We start from the raw sequence: 27,240 nt of genomic DNA, 5'->3' as shown, positions 1-27,240 counted from the left end.
ATCACAAAGTGAACTCTGATTGTCAGCACAGCTCTTCTCATGGCTGTGATAACACAAGCAAAGTTAAATATATTCTCCATCCGAAGCCCACTCATCACAACCACCATCCAGACTGGAAACCCGAGACAGCAAATGAATTTCTAATATGTAATCTCCAAATGCAAACATTCCCAAGTCACTTTTTCCAAAGCCAGCTGTCCGAATGAGACTTTCTTTGTCTCGCACTTTTCCTAAAAGCGGTAAAGTTTGTGTAAAAGCCTCAGTGTGAAGAATTCCAACATAAACATCCGCAGTATCTGCTGGTATCTGGGATGGCCGGGGATGTGGAGGAGAAGAGCCGCCTGTACCCCCCACCATTCATGATCCATGCACCCCCCCCCCCCCAGTCCCAGCACATGCTGAATCTCTTACCTCTCCTTCCTCCAGCCATGGTGGCAGATGTTCAGCAGGGTTCACCTCCCCCCAGTACAGGCACTCTGTGGATTGGCGCACAGACGATTAGCGGGCGCAGACAGCAGCGCAGAGGACTTTTTGGCTCAGGGTTCTTGTTAAACTGATCAAGTTTGAAAATGCTGCTCTCCTCCCCTTCGCTTTGCTTGCTGCCTCCCACCCCCATCCTCTTGTCAGGACGTTCCCCGCCTCTCCGCATTCAATGGATATCCAGCCTACTGCCTGAATGTGTCCCTTCACTGGCCTCAGAGAACAGTACAGACAGGTTACCCACAATAGTCAGCGACCACCAACATGCTGCAAGGACACACATGGATCTTTTATACCTGTCAGGGATCTGAGGTGCTGGAATGTCAATGTGAACCATCAGCATAATACCTGCAGCACACACTGCCAGCGGGAAGTGCAGATTACTAAACAAACCATTGTCAGCCACAGATTATTTATATTGGTGGATTGGGATGTGGGATACAAACAGCCAAAACAAAGACAGGAATGTAAACAGTTCATGCACACAGCCACCTCTGCCTCGTACACATGATAGTTGTAAAGCGATGCGTAAACTGTCATCGCTATATAAATCCTGTAGAATAATAATAATATCAACTGAATGATCGTCCTTTTTTTTTTTGCATGATAGTCTCGTATGAAAAAAAAAACAAAAAAAACAATAGGTTACTAAAGTTATGAAAATTCTCATACAACTTCGCAAGCGATGTAATGTGTTGTATTGTAAATGGTGGCGCCGAAACCGAAAATTCAGGATGCACTTGGCCATAACCGAAATTGACAGTTTTTAAATATATATATATTTTTTTTTATCAATAAATTTTATCATATGCGACTTTTTAATCAATATCAAGAATTTAAATGAATATGAATTTATTGTCGGCCATTATCGGCACCTTTTGAAGCAGCGTTAAAAATCCTGCTTGCTGCATTTTTGGTGCATATTTGGTTAGTTAAAAAAAAAAAACACACACACCAAAAGCACACCTCCCATTGAAACACATTGAAAACACAGCAAGAACGCATAAAAAATGTACCCGTATTGTATTTTTAAAGCATTTTTTGAGTCATGTGACCTAAGCAAGGTAAAATCACATGCAAAATTGCGGGCGTTTTCGGCAGCAATTATCAGCACTTTTTTTTCTTTACGCACAATGCTCAATCAAACCCCTATTTTCAGCTGATCATTTTTGGCAACCAAAATTTCGGTGCATCATTAATTAAAATGTATTGTTTCTTTTTGGAGCATGTGTAGTTTTGGTCATTTTTCTTGTACATGAGCATCAAGATTTTTTCTGCTTAGAATAAAGATCACGAAAAAAAATTGGGCTAGCTTCACTGTTTAGTTTTTTTTTAAAATAAATTGAAGTGCATTTTTTCCCCCAAAAAACTGCAATTGAAAGACCGCTGTGACATACAATGTTGCAACAACCGCCATTTTATTCTCTAGGGCAGTGGTTCTCAACTCCTGTCCTCGGGACCCACCAACAGGCCAGGTTTACAAGATAACTGAAATACATCACAGGTGAGATCATTTCCTGCTCAGTGATTGCAGTATTCTGGTCTGCATCTCCCCAAGGTAATACTTAAAACCTGGCCTGTTAGTGGGTCCCGAGGACAGGGAGTTAAGAATCACTGCTCTAGGGTCTCTGCTAAAAAATATACTTATCTCCCAGCGCTGACAATGTTGTTAAAAACTTGGCAGGCTCCCTGTTTTTTTTTTTTTTTCTTTTAGACAGCTGAGTGAGCAGAGAACTGGCTGCACTTGTTACATGAATGAATCGGGGAAATGCTGCATAGAGATCGTGAGGGGGGTTGAATCAAGATTGCGATTTTTTTTAAAGATTAATCGTGCAGATCTACTAATTGCACGTAAATCTTTCGTTCCTTTATCATACATTTCACATGAACTGTCGGCTCTCAAAAGCTGTGATCAGATTACCGTACGATCGCTCCAAAATGTGTATTTTTCATCCAATTTTCTCATTGTGTTTACTAGGTGTAAAGCACAAATGTCCAGGCATATCTCCCCAACTGGGAGCCACAGGTACTGTGCACAAGACTGTACGCAGCTCGTATACACTTTGGTAAGCCCATGTACGTGTGCAGACGAAAACCCCCACACGCATGCGTGGGTTTATGCAGCACCGAAATATACCTGCGTATAGCCATTCATGTCTATGGGGCGGCTGTACACAGCACCGGGGTGACCCCAGGGTGAAGAAATACACCTGAACTTTATATTGCATGACCCCAGGCAGCCGTGTGAATAAGCTCTAAAGGGAGTTTTTACTTTGGCCAGGCTAGCAAAGTAGCATGGCAGGTATCCTGAGCCACCTATACTTGCCTCTTCTGCAGGCAGGACTAAAATCCCTCAAAACTGCTGTGCAAATTCCTACATTTATACAAAGTGGAAACTTCCACAGGGCTAAAAGGAAATGCGGAAAGGAAAATTGTAACAGCACTTGGTCCTGGCAACTGGCTGCTCAGGGACTGTGGGGCAACAGAAGGAGAAGTCATACCTGGAAGCAGCTAGTTTTTCTTGTGGCTCTGGTAGTGGCTCTACATGACAGGGATACGGGGGAAGAACAGGCAGCTTTTTGTACCTGCTATCCAGAGTACTTGGCATAGGAAAACGCAGTTAGCTGTAAAAAGACCCTGTCAGGTCTTTTAGCCTAGGCTTGCGACCTGAAAGTTGCGCTATTTTCCCACGATTTTGCTGCGACTTGAAGCAATGCCTGTGCATTCTTGAGGTCTATGGACTTCATGTCGCATCAAAGTGGGATCAAAGTAGTGCAGGGCCTACTTTGAAGTCGCACAGATATGAACGGTACTCATTGGAAATCATGGGGTACGACTTGTCATGCGACTTTGCAGTCCCAAGTCGCATGACAAGTCGCACTAGTGGAAATGTAGCCTTAGGGTCCATTCACACAGGAGACAGTTACATTCCAACTGCATAGACCATCCAAAATCCAGATTATCCTATGGGCATAGTTCACATTATTACAGCGCAGTGTAGTGAAAAAAAAAGTACAGCATGATGCATTTTTCTGCACAGCAAGTGCACAAAAACGCACGCAAACACATGTAAATGCACAGTAATAAAGGTGCAGCACCTTAATATAACAACAGCAAATTAAATGCGCAAGTAAATAATCCACTATATATATATATCATGTGCAAAAAGTGAAAATCGCACACACAAAAAAATGCAGAAATAAATTAAAAAGGCATTTAACTCCAGAAATGTTTGTTCATTGCTTCCACTATCCAAAAATTGGATACCACGTGCCACTGAGGGTAACACCGTACTCGCCAGCTCACTAGCTGACAATGCAGCAAGTCATGCTTTGGGAATTACCAATCTCAGCTTCCACTCTGTGGACATTCCTGCTCCATTCATCCACCTGAGGTCCTCTGACTGTAGCAGCAGCAGCCTACCACTAAGGGAGATTTGGAAAAGCCCGCAAAGCCACTAGATGGATAAGAAGCACTCGCGCAAGGAGCCGAATACCAAGACGGGCCAGATATAATGTAGTAATTCATTACTGATCCATAAGAATCACATAAAAACAAGAAAAAGCATCCAGATGCCAAGTAGTAAAAACATATACAGCAATGCACTTACTCAGATGGCCGCCACTTCTGAAACTGGAAGTGGTGGCGTGATGTCAGCGTATACCTCTGCCCCAGCGCATTGCAATGTACATAAAAGCCCAAAGAAAGAAAGGAAAGAAGGAAGTGATGGAAAAAACACGTGAACTGTATTGAAACGTGCATCAACTGCATGAAAGTCGGCATAAAAATGTGCATCAAATGCATGCAAACAGTGCATGAAAAAAAAAAAACACACAGTAGACATGCAGTTAATGGTGTGAATGGGCTCTAAATGGTTTACTCTAGCGTGCCCCTGCAATAAAATATTGTATTTTCACCTTTACAGCCTCAGAAGGATTCTTTGGCAATCAACAGTTCTGAAAGTATCAGGTGCCTGTGTACCCAACGCACTGTTTTTTTCCTCTGACACCATACATCACTGCCGAGTGCTGCAGTAAAATAAGGGGTCAGAAGAAACAGCTAGCATGCAGTGGGGTGCTTTTACTATGGCGGTTTACTTTTACTTTGAAGAAATGTAAACTTTGCATTCGCCACATTTTAGGCTGCCTTCACACAAGATTGCGGGCGGAATCGCCATGATTCCGCCCCGCCGTTTCAAATGGTTGAAAAAAAGGGGATGATGCTAATCGCAACACGTGACGCTGACGACCAAAAGAAGTTCATGTTCCTTTCTGAGCGGCAAGCGGCGCGTGTTGCGATTTGCCGTGACTGCAGCACGATTTACCGCACGTCAATCACGGAGCGATTGGGGTGCCATTAGAAATAATAGCATCGCAAATGCGTCCCGCGTTTTGCAGCCATTTGAAATCGCGGGGCGTATTTGCAGCGATTCCACCTGCGATCATGTGCAAATGCAGTCTTATGGTACATCACACAATGGGTCCTGGAAATAATTATATCTCCAAATGGCACAGATCTTAAAGTCTCAAGGGTCCTTTAACACTGCTCCATTGAAAAAACAAAAACAAAGAAAAGTGGTAAAAAACGCATGTGTGCTTTTACTGCACTCTCTCGACTCCTGACTCCAATCGTGTACTTTTGAAATTTGGGCATGTGACTTACCCATGGTGCATTTCTGATGCGTTTTCTATAGAAATCAGTGGGACGTGCGTTTTTGGTGTACTTTTGAAAAGCGCATTAAAGATGCAGCAAGCAGGAAGTTTGAATACGTACTGCACCTGTAGCACACTGGTGGCGTGTTCTATAGGATTTAAAGGGATATATTTTTCACGCATTTCTTTCACTTTTTTTTTTTTTTTACCCAAAAGACGCATCAATAACAAATCAGTTATCGATCGTTCCAGCGCAGGAAAAAAAGGTCACAATTGCCTACCAATTTTTTGTCTTTATTGATATTCATTTTAAGTGCTTTTATTTATTGTGCAGTTGACAAGCACTCTTTAGAATAGGGTGGGGCAGGCTATTGAATCATCTGTTACTGTCAGCTTAGTGTAAAAGCCCAGTACAAAAGGATATCCCTCTCCAGGGTGTTCAACAACTGCCAACATCAGGCTCTCCGCACAGCAGGGGAGGGAGGGGAAAATGTATGGGTTCAGCACCGCCGGACATACTGTTAATGCACACAACATGACAGTGCATAGCATACACATTAACAGTCCCTCTGCCTCAATGGAACAATGGACCTTGTGTGGCTCACATAAACCAGATAATACCTTTACAATTCACCTTGAACTAAAAAAAATAGCAGATGGAATGCAGTTACTGAGGGTAGCACAGGTTAAGGGTAACTACACTTTTGTGGGGTGAAAAAAAATCACAAATAAAGAAAAAATAATACAAATTTTATTGTCTGTGTTCCAACTTTTAAAGTAAGTATTTTTTGATTTTGGTTTTTGTTCATCAACAATTGATGAATGTAGTACTAGGTTGGTCCTCGTTCAATGTACAGTGGAACCTTGGATTACAAGCATAATCCGTTCCATGAGAATGCTTGTAATCCAAAGCACTCGCACATCAAAGCGAGTTTCCCCATAGAAGTCAATGGAAACGAAGATAATTAATTTCACATTGACTTCTATTGTATGCATGTGGCCAGAGGTGGGGGCGCCGGAGAGACTCGGAAATACTTGGGAACGGAGTGTTTCCGAGCGGCTCCCAATGACTCCAACTGTCACCGTCACCGGCGCCCCTGCACTTCTGGCCAAATGCAGTACTGCACTTCGCAGAGGCTTGAATCCTGCTCGTTTTACGAGATAACACTTGCAAACCGAGTCAGGATTTTTTTTAAAAATAGTAGCTTGTATTGCGAAACGCCCTATAACTGCGTTACTCGCAACCTGAGGTATTACTGTATATTTCATTTTGGATAGAGCAAGGGATGATTATAACCTTCAGGGATGTTTTCCACCTGTGTCCCATTCCCCTTCGTTTCTTGTCCCATAGCCATACCAGTCCAAATCCAAGAGAGAGAATCACTGGTGGTCACCAGCAATATATCCCACAGAACGGTCAGGTAGTATGTGAGTCAGCGCTCACTGGCAGCTATAGGGTGGATCATAAGGGTTCAATAACGGGGGGGGGGGGACGGGGACAACAAGATATACCCAAAATGAATGAATAAGAATTAGAATTAAATATCATCTCTACGCTGATGACACCCAAATCTATCTCTCCACCCCCCAGCTCTGTCCATCTGTCTCCTCACGCATTACCAACTTACTAGCAGACATATCAGCCTGGAATGTCACATCACTTCCTCAAACTCAACCTATCCAAAACCGAGCTCATGATATTTCCTCCTTCAGGTGCCACTTCCCCTGATTTCTCTGTCAATATCAACTATTAACCCATCTCCCCACGCCAAGGTCCTAGGTGTAATCCTGGACTCTGATTTAACCTTTCGACCCCACATTCTATCACTATCCAAAGCTTGCCGCCTCAATCTCCGCAACATCTCCAAGATACGCCCCTTCCTAACCAATGTCACCACAAAGCTTCTAATCCACTCCCTGGTCATCTCCCGCCTGGACTACTGCAACTCCCTCCTCATTGGACAGGCCATCCTATTAGATGCCTAGGAGAAGTGAGGAGGATCACGCTAGGACACGCTGCTGCCGCCCATAGGACATGCCGCCCCGGTGACGCGGCATCGTTTTTAAGTTAAGCTAAAGTTTAGCTTTAAAAATTATTTGGTGAAGAAAACATGTAAATTGCAGTAACCCATTAAGACTCTTCCAATGCCCTGTATTCTTTAAAACTGAACTCAGGCAAATATTGCCAAAATACATAAGCCATGTATGCTTACTGGAATCTTGGTGTGCTTTGTGTGTTTCTTCCAGATCTGTGCAGTAAAAAGTGTGAAATTTTGCCTCTGTGCAGGAGCTTCCTGTAATGAAGACTGGTCACTGCTGCTCCCTATCCTTGTGCAGGGTAACTGGTCTCGTCTGTGCCCCTTCCTATAATTTTCTGCAGGCAGCCTGTAGTGGGTGGAGTCTGCTGGGCCCCTCCCACAGGCTATGTGCAGCATAGTAATGAAGTTGAATAATTGGTTAATAATGCGCTAGAATCTATAAAACAATTCCACAGTGATAAATAAAGAAATGTCCACATCTACAGAATTGTCCTTATACATCTAGTTGCCACCAAATACCTCTAATGTATAAATTCTGTAATGAAAAGTCCTTAGACCATGATCAAAAAACAAAAATGAAAAAAATGAATGAAAAAAGTGCAGACAGAAAGTCACCAACACCTCTGTGTGAACTGCCTGCTCACCTTTCAGTAGTTTTCGGACACAAGAGTCCATATAATGGTTAGCCTCTGTGTGTTACGATCATGGGACACAGTGCAATCAGTTCTTCTTGATTTTTCCAAAAGCAATCCAGCCTCTCCAGGATAAGTTGATTCTCAAAGCAATTAACATAACATCATTGCGCAAGATTGCTAAAACACAGAACACAGATTACCTCCTCTTAATATAAAATGAACACTCACATTTGCCTCAATGTATACCACATATTGAACGATCAGCTTAAGAATGTAGCTTTCCTCCTCACTGCACATCCAGCGTGTTCAGCATAACAAACACCCGGGCGTGACGTCACCGGCTCCTCCCGACACGTTGCGTCACAGGTCATGTGACTTTCTCAAGGGAAAGCTATTTCCCTTGAGAAAGTCACGTGACCTGTAACCCAACACGTCACCGGGGCGGCATGTCCTATGGGTGACATGCCAATATTCAACCAATTATTCATCTTCATTATATGTGATATTAGAGCACATTAGAATAGTTGCAGCTGAATTTTGATCTTTGGTGTTTATTATTCATATTAGCGCTTAAGTTTCTCATCTATAGTAATGAAGTCATCACTATATTTCCAAGGTCATATAGATTTCCAAAGGCATTTGGTTCTCACAAAGTTGATTTTTATCCTTTGCGGCCATTAAGGAATAGATTTGAATGATGCCTGGAGTTCAGCTTTAAACTTGAATATGACTGCATTCTGTGAATCTCTGCACGTCATATAATACTACAATATGCACAGCATTGACGAACTTAAATATGAATACTTCCTATTCCCAGAAAATAGAAGCTTTGGATAAAACACAATCATCTCCTACATATTGCGCAGGCGGGATCTACGTACAGGCTACGTGCATCTATAATCACAGCCGGCAACAAAGACGCAAAGATCTTCATGCAATAAACAACAGCCTGTTTTGCTCCAACGCAGACTAATGGAGAAATAAAACAGAGTAATTAAAATCATTAAAATAACTATTCACATTAAGTAATATTTTCTAACTTGTCCTAAATGGAACATCTTTTGGTTAACACCAAAATTACATTACAAATTCCCATTGTCTGCGCCACTTTTCAAAATGGTCCTTAAAAACATAAGTGAGGAGTAAATGCTTATCATTACATATGGCAGTAATTACCCGTCATGCCAGGATGTGTTATTATCTAATCTTCAGCGCTTGCTGTAGCTGTCACTTCACCACATTGCACACCATGCATTATTCATGTGGCCTAAAATGCAGGCACGTCTAATATATCCCTTAAACACATGAATTGCATATTAAAACCATTTTATGGAGAAACTGGGTCTGTGGAATCAATTTTTAATGCATCATTAAATACATTAAAGATTAAAATACTAAATATTAAGGAATGTTAAAAGGTATTTATATATTCGCTTGGTGTATTACTCTTATAAGCATTACCGGTATAATGTTGTTATTGATTTGTGTAGCACAAACAGTATCTGCAAATGTGGTGCCTGGGATTTAAAGTGTATCCAAATAAAAAATATATATATATATGGAAGCTTAGCTTCCCAAACCTTTGTTGTAGTAGCTGCATTAGTTTTCCTTTGCAGGCTTTTTTTTCTTACCTGGTGATCCTGCAAATGGCACACTTCCTGTCCAATATTGTCTACATTAATTTCTCCATTGTATCTGTAGAGGTAGCCATGGCTAAAGGGGCAGCCACCATTACATAGTTGATGGGATTTGTAGTGTATCCATTAAAGAGAAGGTTCTATTTGAGCAGAAGTGACGAGGACACTGCATTTCTGGCACATATTTTCTGTACTTGCTGAAAATGTTCTTACTTGTGAAAACTAATGAAGCCACCAAATATAAAGACTGTTAAGCTGTAGTATATTAAATTCTTATTTTTGGGTTTAGATATACTTTATGGTTCAGGTGGCTGATAAGAGCAGTTAACCACCAATAATCGTGTATTTCTGTGGTGGGTAGCACAGCTGTTTGTGATCAGAAGCAGCCTGTACAAATCAATGACAGGCTAACAGGCTTTGCAACTGTTCGCATGTAACCAGAGGGCTCACATGTGGTTATGGACATATGAGTATCCCTGATTGCAAACTGTGCTACCCACCACAGAACTACGCTGATTCTTGCTCATTCATACTGCCCTTATCGGCCATCTGAATGAGCCTTTAAAGTCAAACTCCAAGAATTAGGAAAAAAAAAAAAAAAAACTACTCATGCAGTAGGCCTGGGTCCCCCCTTCCCCCTCTTTGCAATTCAATGTGTGTGTGAGACAGCGCTGGACCAGTATGTAGTCTGGTCTACTTGGAGGCGATCTGGGATTTTTGGTCCTTCAAGGGGGTGTGTGGGCCGTTAAGGTAAGATGTGGGTGAGCCTTGTTAGCGACAAAAAAGCCGCTCTGCAAAATAGATTTGGATGAGCGTAAAGGCACACTCAGTAGGTGTGTTTATAGAAATTTACAGTTCACAGGTGATGATTAGAGCCAACGTGTTTCAGGGGAAGTGCCTCCCCCTTTGTCAGGTCTGGGGTGGTGGACGGGGTCAGGACTGTCCTGGACTCCGTTTATGGACAGCATTTAAATGGCTTATCCTGCACCTCACCTCAAAGTCAGTCTTGACCACATCTACCACCACAGCCCTGACAAAAGGGGAGGCACTTTCCCTCAAAAAACGCGTTGGATCTACTCAACACCTGTGAATTTCAATAAACATTCTGAATAACAACCTGAAATGTGAAGACTACATTACATGTGCCTCTACACTCATCTGGATCCCTCATTGCAGCTGCCATGGGTGTGAACCATTACAGTTGTTGGCTTGCCCCCAAACAACCAAGCCCCCCCCCATCCCTACACCATGGTTAAATGCTTGTTACATGAGGAATAAGGCCCCTTTCAGATGGACAGACCAATAGGGTCCGCCTGTCTGTTTTTTAGGTGGCCCTGATCCCCTGATCGGACCATCTATTGCCCTCGATGGAGTGGCAGATCTCATCGGATAGGTTTCCACTGACACACGCCGACATACATTCCAATCGAAACAGACGGGCGGGGCATGTGTTCCCCATCCGTCCGGCGCATTGGATTGGACGAAAGTCGGATGAAAACGGACATTTGGTCCATTTCCATCTGACCGTCCATAGAGGAAAGTGGACCTGTCATCTGCCTACTCAGCAGGAATCAGCGGACAGACTCCCCACTGAACAAGCAGATCCCCTGGCGGAGTCCGCCCATCAGAAAGGTGCCTAAAATGTAATGCCTTCCTTCTCACTCCAGCAGGCTCCAGCGCTCCCCACTGCCATGGCAGGGATTGGTTCTTTGTATGCCCTCTATCTCACCTCAGAAGCTTGGGAAGTGTACCTATACACCACTTTACAATATAACACCAAAAATGATGCTTAAAGCAAGAAATGGAGTTTTGTTTTGTCTGGTTTTACAAAATTAAGGCTACACGTTTAGCCATCTATATGCATTATTGGCCCTTGCACAGTTAAATGCATGCAGTAAAGAATAGAGATTACTCCTACAATGTACTTTTCATGTAACAACAGACCGTGAACAGGCCCAGACAGGAGAAGAGAGGCCTGTACCTGCTTAAAAATACAGAACGTGCAATGACTTTTTCATTGGAGGAGGAGAACTCGGTAAAATGCACACTGCCACTTATTTAGCCAAATGGAAGCAATGGCTCAAAAGTCACAGGTGCTTTCCCCAATGCAAGATACTTTCTGCAAACATATGGATGACCTAACACAGGGCTCTATTAACCAGCTTTTAATGGGAAGAACCAATCTGTGAGAGTGGGATGTACATACCATGCTGGAAGCAACAGAAACTGGCAAAATGGTGCTACACCAGCACAGCCTCTAGGTTTGCCTTTATTCTCTTCAGTATCTGACTTCAAAGAAACATCTGGCAGCCAAGTTCATCAGTTTTTCAAAAAATACAGCATTTTATCCTCACCTTTGGGCCCAATCATGCTGCATTGACACACGTGTTACGATGCATTTAGATACACTCTGTTAAGGTAGCCCATGTCATTTTCATGGGCCAGCAATATACCCGGAAAAACAAACTGGTACTCATTTTTTTTTAACAAAACGTTTTTACTGCGTTACCGGAACACGTGGTTTACGTCTGCATGTTGCTGTATTTCACTGGTATATTTGGATCCCATTCAATATGAATTATATCACAACGCAGAGCAATGTGCACACATCTTGTTGGTAACATATGCGTTATATATTGTGGACGTGCAACACAATTGTGTGGACAGGTTCCTCAATGACTCGTACTTTTTTTTTTCCAGTATGAGTAAGCTTATTGACCCTTATGTGGTAGAAAATGGTTTGAGTACCTGCTCCCAAAAGTTGCCTACTATATATTATTATTATTATTATTATACAGGCTTTATATGGGGCCAACAGTTTGCCCAGCGCTTTACAACATTTGGGCAGACAGTACAGTTACAATACTATTCGATTCAATACAGGAGGAATCAGAGGGTCCTGCTCCTTAAAGCTTACAATCTAAGTCAGGGTTTCTCAACCAGTGAGCCATGAAGAGTCCCCAGGTGTGTCGCGGCAAAATAACTCCAACTTAGGCAGCTATCATAGAACACTGCTGGCCACACGGTTGTTACAGCGGTGCCGGTCCGCTGTCTAAAGTTCACTTCTCGCTGCCACAGGCACTGAGGAAGCTGTGCGGGCCTCCCAACCATGTCTTGCCAACCAATGACGTCATCGGTTGCTATGGGCAGGTCAGGCATACAAAGGGCTTGCTGGGATGTGCGAGCCGCGGGTCCCGGGAGAGGCTGGCTGTCACGCTTTTCCCCAATGGAGATGAAGCAGAGCATGCAAGGAGAGGAAAAATAACAAGGAGGAGGCCTTTCAGTGGCTGCATATGAGCTTCTCTAAGCTCCGTGAGGTACAGGCATTGTATAAATATACCTTTGCATGGTGACTTTTTTTTTTTTTTTTAATGTAAATATACATAAGATATTTCAGAAAATGCACCAAAAATGTAGGACATTAGGAGCCCTCCTGTTGACGTCTGTATGACGAAATGCGTAGGGCGGGGTTACGATGGTCTTTGCATCACTTCCAGTCAGCCGAGAATAGGATTCTGTGGGCATCCATTTTTGTTCATTGTTTACATGCTTTCTAACATTTGTATCAAATGTGAGTATATTTCTTATTCTTAAATCAATAAATACATTTTTAATACGGATTTACACTCCCTTCTCTTCTATATATGGGGAATGAATAAAAACATCGCCAAATATTAAAAGCACGGACCAGGGACTCCAGGGATTGCTACACAGTGGCAGATACTGTGACCGCACAGTACCCCTGGGGGGGGGAGGCTATCCTGTGAGTGCATTCACATTAGGAGCACGGATAAGGAGCACCAACACCAGCCGTCACCCAAATAAGTCTTTTTGAGATATCATTCATCAGCAAGCACTGGACACTTTTTTGAGCACTAGTCACTTTGTTTGTGTTATATTGTTTTATATAGAACTATTGTCACATGGAATTTGCATCCACTTCAATGATTTTATGGTCACCATCAAATTATCAGGTCTAACCCAGTCGGGTTAAACAGATTGTATCCATTTATTGGTAAAATTAATTTTGTTTAGCACCTGCCAGAGGGTGTAACACATCTCTAATTACACTTATCTGAATAGGGCATATTCAGATCACGGTCATTATGATATCACCAGGTAAACCCTTTTGGGTTATATATTGTTTTTCATCTATTGTTAATATTTATTTTGTTCAGCCCCCACCAGAGGGGGCAACACACCCCTTATTTACACTCAACGGAACAAGGCCTCATTCAGTTTATTTTCCATTTCATCCTTATATTTATTATTGTATCAATGTGTCAACATACACATAGGTTTTTTATAGTATAGGCACCGTGTTTATGCAGAGGGTGTAGCACATTAGCATATTAACAACGGAATTGCTGCTTCCCATCATTTCTTGGTTCCCATCACCCTGACCCACAAATTACGGTATTCATAAAACATTTTTCCTGACTGGGTCCTATCCAGCGGAGGGTCAATGCTTCTGAATACTAGCACCATTTCATAAGGCACCATACCCTGCCGAGAGTGTATATACTGAGATTGGGATTTTCTGCTAGGATATTTCTGTATACCCCTTTTTTTTCCTTGCATTATCTTTTGTACCTGTTTTTGAAACTGCAGGGAGTGCAACACTAGGGATGAGCCGAACACCCCCCTGTTCGGTTCGCACCAGAACATGTGAACAGGAAAAAAGTTTGTTCGAACACGCGAACACCGTTAAAGTCTATGGGACACGAACATGAATAATCAAAAGTGCTAATTTTAAAGGCTAATATGCAAGTTATTGTCATAAAAAGTGTTTGGGGACCTGGGTCCTGCCCCAGGGGACATGGATCAATGCAAAAAAAAGTTTTAAAAACGGCCGTTTTTTCAGGAGCAGTGATTTTAATAATGCTTAAAGTCAAACAATAAAAGTGTAATATCCCTTTAAATTTCGTACCTGGGGGGTGTCTATAGTATGCCTGTAAAGGGGCGCATGTTTCCTGTGTTTAGAACAGTCTGACAGCAAAATGACATTTTGAAGGAAAAAACTCATTTAAAACTACCCGCGGCTATTGCATTGCCGACAATACACATAGAAGTTCATTGATAAAAACGGCATGGGAATTCCCCAAAGGGGAACCCCGAACCAAAATTTAAAAAAAAATTGACGTGGGAGTCCCCCTAAATTCCATACCAGGCCCTTCAGGTCTGGTATGGATATTAAGGGGAACCCCGGCCAAAATAAAAAAAAAAAAAAAATGACGTGGGGTTCCCCCTAAATTCCATACCAGAACCTTCAGGTCTGGTATGGATTTTAAGGGGAACCCCGCGCCAAAAAAAAAACGGCGTGGGGTCCCCCCAAAAATCCATACCAGACCCTTATCCGAGCACGCAACCTGGCAGGCCGCAGGAAAAGAGGGGGGGACGAGAGTGCGGGCCCCCCCCCTCCTGAACCGTACCAGGCCACATGCCCTCAACATTGGGAGGGTGCTTTGGGGTAGCCCCCCAAAACACCTTGTCCCCATGTTGATGAGGACAAGGGCCTCATCCCCACAACCCTGGCCGGTGGTTGTGGGGGTCTGCGGGCGGGGGGCTTATCGGAATCTGGAAGCCCCCTTTAACAAGGGGACCCCCAGATCCCGCCCCCCCCCCTGTGTGAAATGGTAAGGGGGTACAAAAGTACCCCTACCATTTCACTAAAAAACTGTCAAAAATGTTAAAAATGACAAGAGACAGTTTTTGACAATTCCTTTATTTAAATACTTCTTCTTTCTTCTATCTTCCTTCATCTTCTGGTTCTTCTGGCTCTTCTGGTTCTTCCTCCGGCGTTCTCGTCCAGCATCTCCTCCTTCTATCTTCTTCTCCTCGGGCCGCTCCGCACCCATGGCATGGGGGGAGGCTCCCGCTCTTCATCTTCTCTTCTTCTCTTCTTCATTTTCTTCTCCGGGCCGCTCCGCACCCATGCTGGCATGGAGGGAGGCTCCCGCTGTGTGACGGCGCTCCTCGTCTGACAGTTCTTAAATAACGGGGGGCGGGGCCACCCGGTGACCCCGCCCCCTCTGACGCACGGGACATGACGGGACTTCCCTGTGGCATTCCCCGTGACGTCACAGGGAAGTCCCGTCAAGTCACCGTGCGTCAGAGGGGGGCGGGGTCACCGGGTGGCCCCGCCCCCCGTTATTTAAGAACTGTCAGACGAGGAGCGCCGTCACACAGCGGGAGCCTCCCTCCATGCCAGCATGGGTGCCGAGCGGCCCGGAGAAGAAAATGAAGAAGAGAAGAAAAGAAGAAGAGAAGAAGATGAAGAAGAGAAGAGCGGGAGCCTCCCCCCATTCCATGGGTGCGGAGCGGCCCGAGGAGAAGAAGATAGAAGACACCGCGGAGGAGATGCTGGACGAGAATGCCGGAGGAAGAACCAGAAGAGCCAGAAGAACTAGAAGAACCAGAAGATGAAGGAAGATAGAAGAAAGAAGAAGTACGGTATTTAAATAAAGGAATTGTCAAAAACTGTCTCTTGTCATTTTTAACATTTTTGACAGTTTTTTAGTGAAATGGTAGGGGTACTTTTGTACCCCCTTACCATTTCACACAGGGGGGGCCGGGATCTGGGGGTCCCCTTGTTAAAGGGGGCTTCCAGATTCCGATAAGCCCCCCGCCCGCAGACCCCCACAACCACCGGCCAGGGTTGTGGGGATGAGGCCCTTGTCCTCATCAACATGGGGACAAGGTGTTTTGGGGGGCTACCCCAAAGCACCCTCCCAATGTTGAGGGCATGTGGCCTGGTACGGTTCAGGAGGGGGGGGGGCCGCACTCTCGTCCCCCCCTCTTTTCCTGCGGCCTGCCAGGTTGCATGCTCGGATAAGGGTCTGGTATGGATTTTTGGGGGGACCCCACGCCGTTTTTTTTTTTTTTTTGGCGCGGGGTTCCCCTTAAAATCCATACCAGACCTGAAGGGTCTGGTATGGAATTTAGGGGGAACCCCACGTCATTTTTTTTTTTAAATTTTGGCCGGGGTTCCCCTTAATATCCATATCAGACCTGAAGGGCCTGGTATGGAATTTAGGGGGACTCCCACGTCATTTTTTTTTTTTAAATTTTGGTTCGGTGTTCCCCTTTGGGGAATTCCCATGCCGTTTTTATCAATGAACTTCTATGTGTATTGTCGGCAATGCAATAGCCGCGGGTAGTTTTAAATGAGTTTTTTCCTTCAAAATGTCATTTTGCTGTCAGACTGTTCTAAACACAGGAAACATGCGCCCCTTTACAGGCATACTATAGACACCCCCCAGGTACGAAATTTAAAGGGATATTACACTTTTATTGTTTGACTTTAACCATTATTAAAATCACTGCTCCTGAAAAAAACGGCCATTTTTAAAACTTTTTTTTGCATTGATCCATGTCCCCTGGGGCAGGACCTGGGTCCCCAAACACTTTTTATGACAATAACTTGCATATTAGCCTTTAAAATTAGCACTTTTGATTTCTCCCATAGACTTTTAAAGGGTGTTCCGCGGCATTCGAATTTGCCGTGAACACCCCAAATTGTTCGCTGTTCGGCGAACTTGCGAACAGCCAATGTTCGAGTCGAACATGAGTTCGACTCGAACTCAAAGCTCATCCCTATGCAACACATATGCACTATACACCTTGCAGAGAGTGGACATACTGAAATTGGCATTTACTGCCAGATATATCCTTTTGCATATCCTTTTCTGTACACTTTTTCTAGATTCTTTTACACACTTCATATATGCTTTGCACACTGCAGAGGGTGCAACACAGCAGGATCAATATAACAGATAATAAAAGTTTAGTAGAAACCGCAGGTAACGTACATGAAAACCGCTGGTACTCTGCACTACACCTGCGCTGCAGCCAAACTGCAGTGAGTCAATGTGAAAGTGCTCTAATTGTAACAAGTGTTTTATGTAGATTTTTTTTTCCCCTTTTCAAGACCGCAATACGTATATAAATGTTGCGGCTTTGAAATGGTTTACCGGGGTTATGGCTGAAGATAGCCAAACTGTATTGTTTTTTACAGCTGTTTTCTCATGAAATTGTTCCAAGCTGCTCATGGGTCACTGGAACGCTTTCAGAAGCAGTGGGAGGGGATGTCCCCCCTTCCCACCTGCTCACCCGAGAAACAATCCAATGGTATGGCTGGATAATCCCAGAGGCAATGAAAGAATAGATCCTCTTTGATCGTCTCTATGGCCTTGGAGGACCGGAGCAACGTCATGACTTCACTTCCGGTCCAGGCTGGAAGTAAACAATTTTTTATTAAAGCAAAGGATTCAAACCAATTTTTGAGGATCTTTTGCTATTAAAGGCAAAGGAGAGATTTGGGGTCTTTTTGACCCGAGATCTCTCCATAAAGAGCACCTGTCATCCTTATTTCTAATACAAGGGATGTTTACATTCCTTGTAATAGGAATAAAAGTGATAAAAAAAATAATTAAAAAGGGACAGTGAGTAAAAAAAAGTTAAATAAATAAGACAGAAGAAAAAAAGAAGAATAGAGCAGTTGTGTCAATCATCCCAGGCCCAGGCATCCCATTGATGTAATTAACGATTACATTTTTTCAACATTTATGGTTGGCGTGCCTTCTGCCAGATTTTAAAGAGTGCCTTGGTTGAAAAAAGGTTGAAAAACACTGATCTAAGTATAAGAAAACAGCATTCAATCCTGTGTGTAGAATATCGTTTTCACCAATATAATTAGTCTTATTATCTGTCCAAGCTTTTAACCACCAATGCTTTTGGTCTATGGCCTTAAAACTATGCAACCACACTTCCCTGCCTTCTCTTTCTCCTTGTCAAGTGTGAACTCTTGACAGTTACCAGAACAAAGCATTACTTCCTGTAAGATATGAACACAACTAGAAAGTCAGATGGAGCATTGGCTGTGATGCATCATATAAGAAAAGAACTGGGAAAATATATCTAAAGCATCAAAAAACACTAAAGCAAAATTACTTTGGAAATTCAGGAAAGGGGATGAAATAATAGGGTTAAATTTTCCTTTAATTCTCCAAATCTGAGAAAACAAACCAAACACAGGCCGTGTTTAGTAGAGCCTAGCACCAACCTTCAGATCTCACATCCGGACCCTCAGAAGTGTCCAGCTCAGGAGTTGCTCATTATCTGACAGGTTTATAAAAAGCACACTTGGCACTTGTAGCTATGTGTGGGCTGCAAGGATATACAACTACAACCAACACACTACAGACTGGAAGAAGGGAGTGGAAGGAGTTGTGGAATTCCAGTATGAAGTTCAATTTAATTAGTGAAAAAAAAAGGAGCAAGGAGGAGGCACTAAAATAAATAATAACTTAGATATTAAGGAAGAACGAAACTATGGTTTTCTAGTTCCCTGCAGACAAATATAAGGATAAGGACACATGTAAACTTCTCAGCTGCCGAGTGGCTCCAAACAACATCCTGGCATTCAATTTCTGGATTTGGCTACCCCAACACACTAAATCTCTGGCTGGGTTCACACTGTTGTGGGCCATTGAGGAACATTGTGCTAAGGCAGCCCATTAATTTGAACTGACTGCTAACGCATCTCAAAATTAGGCATTACTATTTTTGTAGCACAGAGCAGCACAGCACACATCTGTTGAAAGGGATTTCACGCATTGCGCTAAAGCACGCGTTACAGTTAGAAGAGTGCAATAGTGTGAACCTGACCCCTACGCCTGCCTCTAGTTTTCAGTACGTTTTTGAGCTTAACTAAAAAGCAAGCCCACTGGAAATGTCCCCCTTCTATACAACACACATGGCACTTCTCAGGAGGAAGAGGTGGCACAGCACAGAATCATTTCACATGAGGCTGCAGTCCACACCAAATGCACTGTGAAATGCCCACTGAATGAGCCTGCAATAGGATTTCATATTACTGATCAAAGTAAAGTTTTTTATGTAAAGTAAATTTGTCGTGGGAGAAATACATACCTTAATGCTGACCTCATCTTGAATATGCCAATTGCCTGCCTGTGACACTGACTTGGTTTAACAAGTAACATTAGAAAACCAGCAAGGTAAACATAAGAACAAGGCAACTAGTATTTTTAAAAGAAGAGTTTAACAATGGCAGGCTAAGGATATTTCCTTAGCCTGTTCCCTTTAAGGATATTTCAAAGTTTCATGACTAGTGCCGTCTATTCTTTATAGCAGTTCATGAATTGATGTTCTGTTATGGTATATTGGTATACAGATTTCCTGTTCTGTGAGGCGAAAGCCTAGTACATACGGGCCAAAAGTCGGGCGACATCGTCCGTTTTATTAAAAAAACGGCCGTCATTCGGCCTGTGTGTAAACAAGCAGCCAACCGGCTCCCGATCAGCGCTATCAGCCAAAGGTTGAGAGCGCTGACTGGAGTATTCTGGCGGGGGGGGCATCCCCTTGTCAGAACACAAAAGATCAGCAGGGGAGATCGCTGTACTAATGTTGGTTCGTTAGTACAGAAGGTCCAACCGGAGCTGTCAGGTTTTATTTCGTTCAACCAAAAAAAACGAATGGCGTGTACCAGGCTTAAGGGACCTGGTTCCTTCTTTGAATAAATTGGTAATTATAGGTAATATCTGCAGGGTCAATTTGGAAAATTAAGACAACATGCACTTTTTCCTTTTCACGATTGTTCTAAATAACAGAGTCGGTTTCTACTGAAGGATACAATGGGGGTTATTTACTAAAGGAAAATCTACTTTGCAATGCAATGCAAGTGTACTTGAAAGTGCACTGAAAGTGCACTTAGAAGTAAAGTCACTGTAGATCCGAGGGGGACATGCAAGGAAAATAAAAAACAGCACATGATTGGATGATAAAATCAGCAGAGCTTCCCCTCATTTCAGATCGACCCCTTAGATTTAGAGCGACTTCACTTCCAAGTGCACTTGCAGTGCAAAGTGGATTTTCCTTCTGTAAATAACCCCCAATGTCAATGATCCAGCAGAATATGCACACTTGTGACTTCACATATGGCATCTAATTCAAAAGCACTGAAGCTATACACAGCCAAACAAATAGCATTTTCAGAAGGAAGGATTCAATTATAACCTGCATTTGTTAAGGTTTCCTCCAAGAGTCAGTTCAGTTTTTGTTCTTTCCATCCCTAACAAAAGGATATTAAAACCAAAGCAAAGGAAAAATTGAGGTGCTGTCCACAGTAGCCAGTAATGTCCTAGCATAAAAAAATGGTGCTTTGTCCCCAAAGGTGTGCCAAAAACGGAAGCTTTTATTTCCAAGAAGTGCCATAGACAGGCAGCTTTCTCCCAGAGAATGACAATTATGAAAAAAACAACCTGTGCACAAACAAGAAGATGTGGAACCAGGATCTTCTGCAATACCGACAGACTATGTGGTGTACATGTGGTGACTGAAGCATCGAGGCCACCCACAGCTTGATTTTCCATCAAACTGCAAAATCCCCCTGTGCAAAAAGTGAGCACTTCTAATATCAAAGGCAATGCATATCACCATCAGAAGAGGACTGGAAACCCTCAGCTTGAGGGTGTGCAAACACAACCAACTAGCCCTTTTTATGGAAGGGACAGGATTCTGTGGCCTAAAAAGAGAGCACCATGCAAAATGTGATTAGTAGGCATGGTGAAAGGTGAGACTTGGTTTATTATGAAGCATCCTTTCATATCATTTAGCATCAGCTTTTTTTTTTCTTTGTCTCTCTTGGGATTCCACCACACATCTCAGAGCTGCAAAATTAGTTGGTGCTGGAAGAATTCTTTCAGCCAGGGGCTATGATCACAGGTCTAAACAGGAACAGGTAGCAACATAGCACAGGTCACTGTGGGTCTCTTTCTGATTAATGTTTGAACTGTGAAATATCTTGACCAACTCAACATATATTATTTAAATTGGCCCAGGTGGCAAATTCCCCTCTGTCCCCCGGCCCAGTCCTCTACTAATCATCTTTTACAAGAGCACAAACTGCCCAATCATCATAATCGATGCTGGAATCCAAAAGTGTATTACTATACACTTTTGGATTCCAGTGTATAATCTATAAGTGTATTACTATCAAGTCATTTATAGCCATCCTAATGCCGCGTACACACGACCGGACTTTACGGCATACTTGGTCTTGTGGATCGTAGTCCGTCAGACAATTCGATCGTGTGTGGACTCCAGCGGACTTTTATCCCCAAAAGTTTGACGGACCTAGAAATGAAACATGTTTCAAATCTTTTCGACGGACTCGAGTCCGGTCGTAAAGTCTACTAGTCTGTATGCTAGTCCGACGGACAAAAACCAACGCTAGGGCAACTATTGGCTACTGGCTACGAACTTCCTTGTTTTAGTCCGGTCGTACGTCATCACGTACAAATCCATCGGACTTTGGTTGATCGTGTGTAGGCAAGTCCGTTCATTCGTAAAGTCCGTCGTAAAGTCCGTCGTAAAGTCCGTCGAAAAGTCCGCCGGACAAAGTCTGCCGTAAAGTCCGGTCATGTGTATGCGGCATAAGTGTATACCAGAATCTAATATTTCTCATTATTGTTTATAATTGCAGACCAAGCCATATTTAATTTAAATAAATCATTGATTGTTATGTTTACTTAAACATTCAACAATTCCCGTTGAGCAAAGAGGAGGTGATGCTGATTTGCCCGGAAAGGTTTGAAAGGGTGCTTTATATTGACAGGCATTGTCATTTTCTGAATAAATTATGAGACACTTTATGAGACAATTATGAAGACTTAACTGAAGGTCCCCGTGCTGGCTGATTGAAGGCTGCATTCCTCCATCATACCTTTGTGGGTGAGACACCTACATCGAGTTCCGGATCATCCATCTCCCTCAGCTCACCAACGATTACCACAGAGGAACCAGGAGAACCTGCTGTATACGTCCTCCCATCGAGCTTCCATTGGGATCACTGATCCACAAGCCTGTATGACACCTAGCCGTATGGCAAACGTGTCCACCCATTCTGGTAAGGGTATTTGCTCATTCTATACTTTTTTGTGGATATCGACTATTGGAACACCATCTCTGTGATTTACATGGCATCCAAGAGTTTTGAGACACCATCCCTGTGATTTATATGACATCTAAGATTAACTTCTTGTCCACCCATAAACATATCATCCCACCTTGTTGGACACTTATATGTTTATAACACTCACTGAGTTGGACACTTATATGGCTATGGACTAAATAGTTATTTCATGAAAAAAATTGTTTATAATATTTTTTCACCTATTTTACACCACTTTTTTATATGTCTGGTAGTCACATTTATGTGCACCGTTCACCTCTATTTAGCGCTGCATTTATATCACCCATCTGTTTTGCTTTGATACTACATTGTGGATGCTGGCTGCTTTATGCGTCATCTTTTAATTTTTGTGAGTAGCGCAAAATTATTGTATTTTTGTTTGTTTCACCCGTTATATATATGCCCGCAGGATCTATGGAGTCCAGTAGGAGTGTCCTCTATGTGCGTGCTCCAGCTTCAAAACTTCAACTGCAGCTGTTCAGCGCACACAGCAAGGCAGCACAAGAGGGACAAAGAGGGAAGACTCCTACAGGACCCCATAGGTCCCAGCGGCAGAAGAAGCTCTGAGGAGGAAATTTATATGAAAGAAAAAAAAAATCTAAAGCACGTAATCTGATTTAGGAATAAATCATTTTTACTTTAATGTCACCTTAAAGCAGATCTTCACTGCATCTGAGCATCACAAAACAGAAATGCTATTTAATTAATTTTTTTATATTGAAAGCAAACTCCCCCATCTATCCACGTCTCCATATTTTATTTTGTTGGGAAAACACTTTTTAAAAACAACCCCTAGTATACTGGCTGTGGCCATCTGGAGTACGGGCAATGATTCAGGTAGCATTTACTTCCTGGAATTCATCTGCCCCTGGCTCACGCATGCATGCAGGAGAGGGTTCTTAGCTGAGAAAACCCCTCCTCCTCTCTTCCCCTCCTGAAGGCTCTTGGGATGTCTGACATCATTTGCCTAGGCAAGAAACCAGGAAGTAACAAAAAAAAAAAAAGTCTTCAAACAATTAAATAGGATATGCTTTCCTATATTTATATACTAATGCTAGCAGCATGAGGATTAAAAATAATCAATGTTGACTGGGAGAGTGAAGTTCCGCTTTAAGGTCACAGACATTGATCGGCAGTTAGGCATGCAAATGTCATCCATCTGCATGACTTCTGAAAGATTCTTCCATAAACATGCATGCTCAATTTGGCCATGTGTGTACATTTATACCCACAGAGGAGGGAAGAGAAACAAACAGTGCGGCTTCTTTTGGGGGGGGCAGCAAACAAAGACGTCTAGTGTATTATCAACAGCATTTTATTAAAAGGTTAAAGACACAAATTATACTCTGAAGCACAAATGGATTTGTTTCAGGGGACAGACCCCCTTCCTCAGCTCAGAAAATCTTCTGCTATGAGGAAGGGGGTGGGGAGTCCCCTGAAACGCGTTAGCTAGTATGGTCATCTGTTTGGTACCTTTAGGATAGAGAGTATAATATGCATCTTTCACCTTTTGATAAAGTGCTGTTGATAAAGCACTAGGCATTTGCTCCCTTTTGTTTTTGTTGTTTGTACATACAATTTTCAACATGGGTTTATCTTGGGGGAAAGCAACAAGAACTGGGAAACTCAAACGCCAATGAAATCTACCCCCAAAAAAGTTTTGGGGAGCAAGCATAGACCTATGAATAGTTCCCGATATGACGTACCAAATCAGGCAAAGGTCATCTTATGTTTCTAGGTATCTTCAGATCATTTATCAAGCTTTATCAATCCTTTTTGCAGTTTTCAAATTCTCTGGTTTCCAGATTCCCATTATTAGCCGGGATATAATAAGGCCTGCCAATGAAATAGAGACAAAGTTACAGTGTAGCAGACACAAGTGTGCCTCCAAATGTTTTCTCAGGGCTGCGAGCCACGGGGGTTTTTTTTGCAGATGTAGCAGCAGAGCCGCTTTCCATTCATCGGGGAGGTGACTTCAAAGCATGGCTAGGCTGATCGTGTTGTGTTTATTGTTAGCTCCTTGGAGACAATGAAGATTTCCCAGGCTCTGCACAGCTGAAAGGAAAGATTTCTCTTCCAACCAGCACCAAATAATCACTGGCATTCTTCTCTTCCCATTTTCAATTTAGAGACTGCTGAGAAACAGAAAGCAGATGAAGGAAAGGGGGGCTGGCAGCCTAAACCCAGGTTTATGTGACCATTCTGGGCATTCATGCTCAACATTTTGGTTCACATGAAAGATTTCTACACCCTTCCCCCAGAACCCTCTCAGCACCGTATAATAGACCATTTTATTGGAAGACATAGCAGCTAATCTGTTCACGATACCACGTTCACCTAAACCGGATATTCTGGAACTCGTGCCAAACTTCGCTGGTGGGGCATACTACCCCCTCGGATGAGGTGACAATAATATGTACAACTTCAGCTACTTTTATTATACACTATGGATTGCCTAAACCGCTCTAGATTTAATGTTTTTTTTTTCTGCCAGATCCATTTTGTGATGGTTGCACACATTTAAAAAAATCATTTTAGGCATGAAGAGTTAACCAGTTAGGCTAGTTTACAATTAACTATGAATAATGGCCAATGTTCCCGGGGTGTGTGCAAGTGATCAAGCGGCTGTAGAGCCATCTGATTACTTACATCTGACAGTCGTTGGAGGCAGCGAAAGGGTTAAAGTACAGTATACAATCACTAAAAACTCACAATCTTTAATATGTTAATAAACCGTCCTAAAGTGGAACTAAAGTTACCAAAACCTCTGCTCCAACCATACAATGTCCACAAGCTCCCCTGCCGACGCTAAATCTTTCCCCAGACTTCTTCTGGGTATAGCGACTTCAGTTGCCTTGACAGGCTGGTATGCAATGCTGTAACTCCTGAGCATGCTCAAGAAATTCATCCATCCCCCAGCAGATGCCTGTACTATAAACTGAGCTGTACATGTGCAGCTCAGTGTATAGTGTAAATAGCATTGCGAGGGGAATGGTAAGAAGCCTTTATTGCAGGGCAGACCATGTAAGGGCTCATGCACACTGCAGCTCAAAGAAGCGGCTCCTACAGGCGTTTTTTTCGAGCTCAAATTTTTCTGTGCTGGGAAACTTCCCTCCATGTTATCCAATATGTCCATGCACACTATAAGCATTTTCAGGAGTTTACAGGCATATGCTCTTACAGGTAGAAAAAAACCCCACCAAACTTGCGTTTTTGAGAAGAGCTTTCAAGCAGAAAAGACGCATAAGCGCGCAAAAACTTTTCTTTATGAGCGTTCCAGCTTCCTTTTGTTTTCGTATACAGTGGTTAGGAAAATACCGTCTATTCATTGGAAGCCCTGGAAGGTACAGGAAATTCCCAGTGGCCCTGCTGTGGAAATGTTGTTGTACTTTGGCCTTTTTTTTTCTGGCCAAATGTTGTTTCTTACTTTAGTCACAAAAACTGGCCAAAGCAAAAGCAATTGTTGTGGCCAATTTTGGAGGCCACAGTATTAAACTACATTTGTAGAAAAAAACTAAATACATACATATACACACACAAACAGTATCTCACAAAAGTGAGTACACCCCTCACATTTTTGTAAATATTTTATTATATCTTTTCATGTGACAACAGTGAAGAAATTACACTTTGCTACAATGTAAAGTAGTGAGTGTACAGCTTGTATAACAGTGTAAATGTGCTGTCCCCTCAAAATAACTCAACACACAGCAATTAATGTCTAAACTGCTGGCAACAAAAGTGAGTACACCCCTAAGTAAAAATGTCCAAATTGGGCCCAATGAGCCATTTTCCCTTCCCGGTGTCATGTGACTCGTTAGTGTTACAAGGTCTCAGGTATGACTGGGGAGCAGGTGTGTTAAATTTGGTGTTATCGCTCTCACTCTCTCATACTGGTCACTGGAAGTTTAACATGGCACCTCGTGGCAAAGAACTCTCTGAGGAACCGAAAAAAAGAATTGCTGCTACAGGATACTCTCTCAGCTCACCATACACGTTTGCAAAGCATCCAGAAGAAATATGCTTCAAAATTAAAGAATGTGTCCAGTAGTGATGACGACAAGGTATTGGCCTGTGTTGCAGCTGCATGCTCATAAATAGCAGTCTCCACAACATAAGCAGTAGCACTATTTCGTGATTCGTTAAAGGGGGTCTATGATGATTGCAGTAAGGAACCACTCTAGTCTCTCTCTCTCTCTCTCTCAATGAAAATGGCAACTGCAACTAATTTCGCAATGCATTGTGGTCATTTGGGAGTGAAAAAAGGAGTGTTTGTGAAAAAAAAGGCTTCTGCTCAAGCTTTTAGGCAGAGAAATACAGTAAGGGCCCTTTCACACTGAGGCGGGGGCGGCATCGGCGGTAAAGCGCCACTATTGTAAGCAGCGCTTTGCCGTCGGTATTCGAACGCTAGCGGGGCGGTTTTACCCCCTGCTAGCGGCCGAGAAAGGGTTAAAAACCACCGTAAAGCGCCTCTGCAGAGGCGCTTTGCCGGCGGTATAGCCGCGCCGTCCTATTGATTTCAATGGGCAGGAGCGGTAAAGAAGCGCTCCAAAGATGCTGCTAGCAGGACTTTTTTTACCGTCCTGCTAGCGCACCGCTCCAATGTGAAAGCCCTCGGGGCTTTCACACTGGAGACAAAGCAGCGGCACTTTCAGGTCGGTTTGCAGGCACTATTATTAGCGCAATAGCGACTGCAAACCGCCCCAGTGTGAAACGACCCTAAAAGAAAACTCCTGTAAAAGCAGCTTTTCTTGAGCTGCAGTGTGCGTGAGCCCTACATAGAGAATGCAGCTCAAAATAGAC

At 43.0% G+C, this 27,240-nt stretch overlaps 1 protein-coding gene across 2 annotated transcripts in view; it reads right to left on the bottom strand.

The window, feature by feature from the left end:
• LZTS2 (leucine zipper tumor suppressor 2) overlaps positions 1–27,240 on the bottom strand; it is a 247,932-nt gene that overhangs the window by 53,156 nt on the left and 167,536 nt on the right. Inside the window, exon 1 of one of the 2 annotated variants that reach the window (XM_073596165.1) lies at positions 412–572. The exons of the other annotated variant lie outside the window; for it this stretch is intronic. The gene's annotated coding sequence lies outside the window, so the exon portion shown is untranslated. Of the gene's footprint in view, positions 1–411; positions 573–27,240 lie in introns of those variants that run through there. 2 annotated transcript variants of the gene reach the window in all.

The sequence above is a fragment of the Aquarana catesbeiana genome, linkage group LG08, assembly GCF_042186555.1.
Source record: "Aquarana catesbeiana isolate 2022-GZ linkage group LG08, ASM4218655v1, whole genome shotgun sequence".
Taxonomy (NCBI): domain Eukaryota; kingdom Metazoa; phylum Chordata; class Amphibia; order Anura; family Ranidae; genus Aquarana; species Aquarana catesbeiana.
This window is presented reverse-complemented; position numbering and strand designations above follow the sequence as displayed.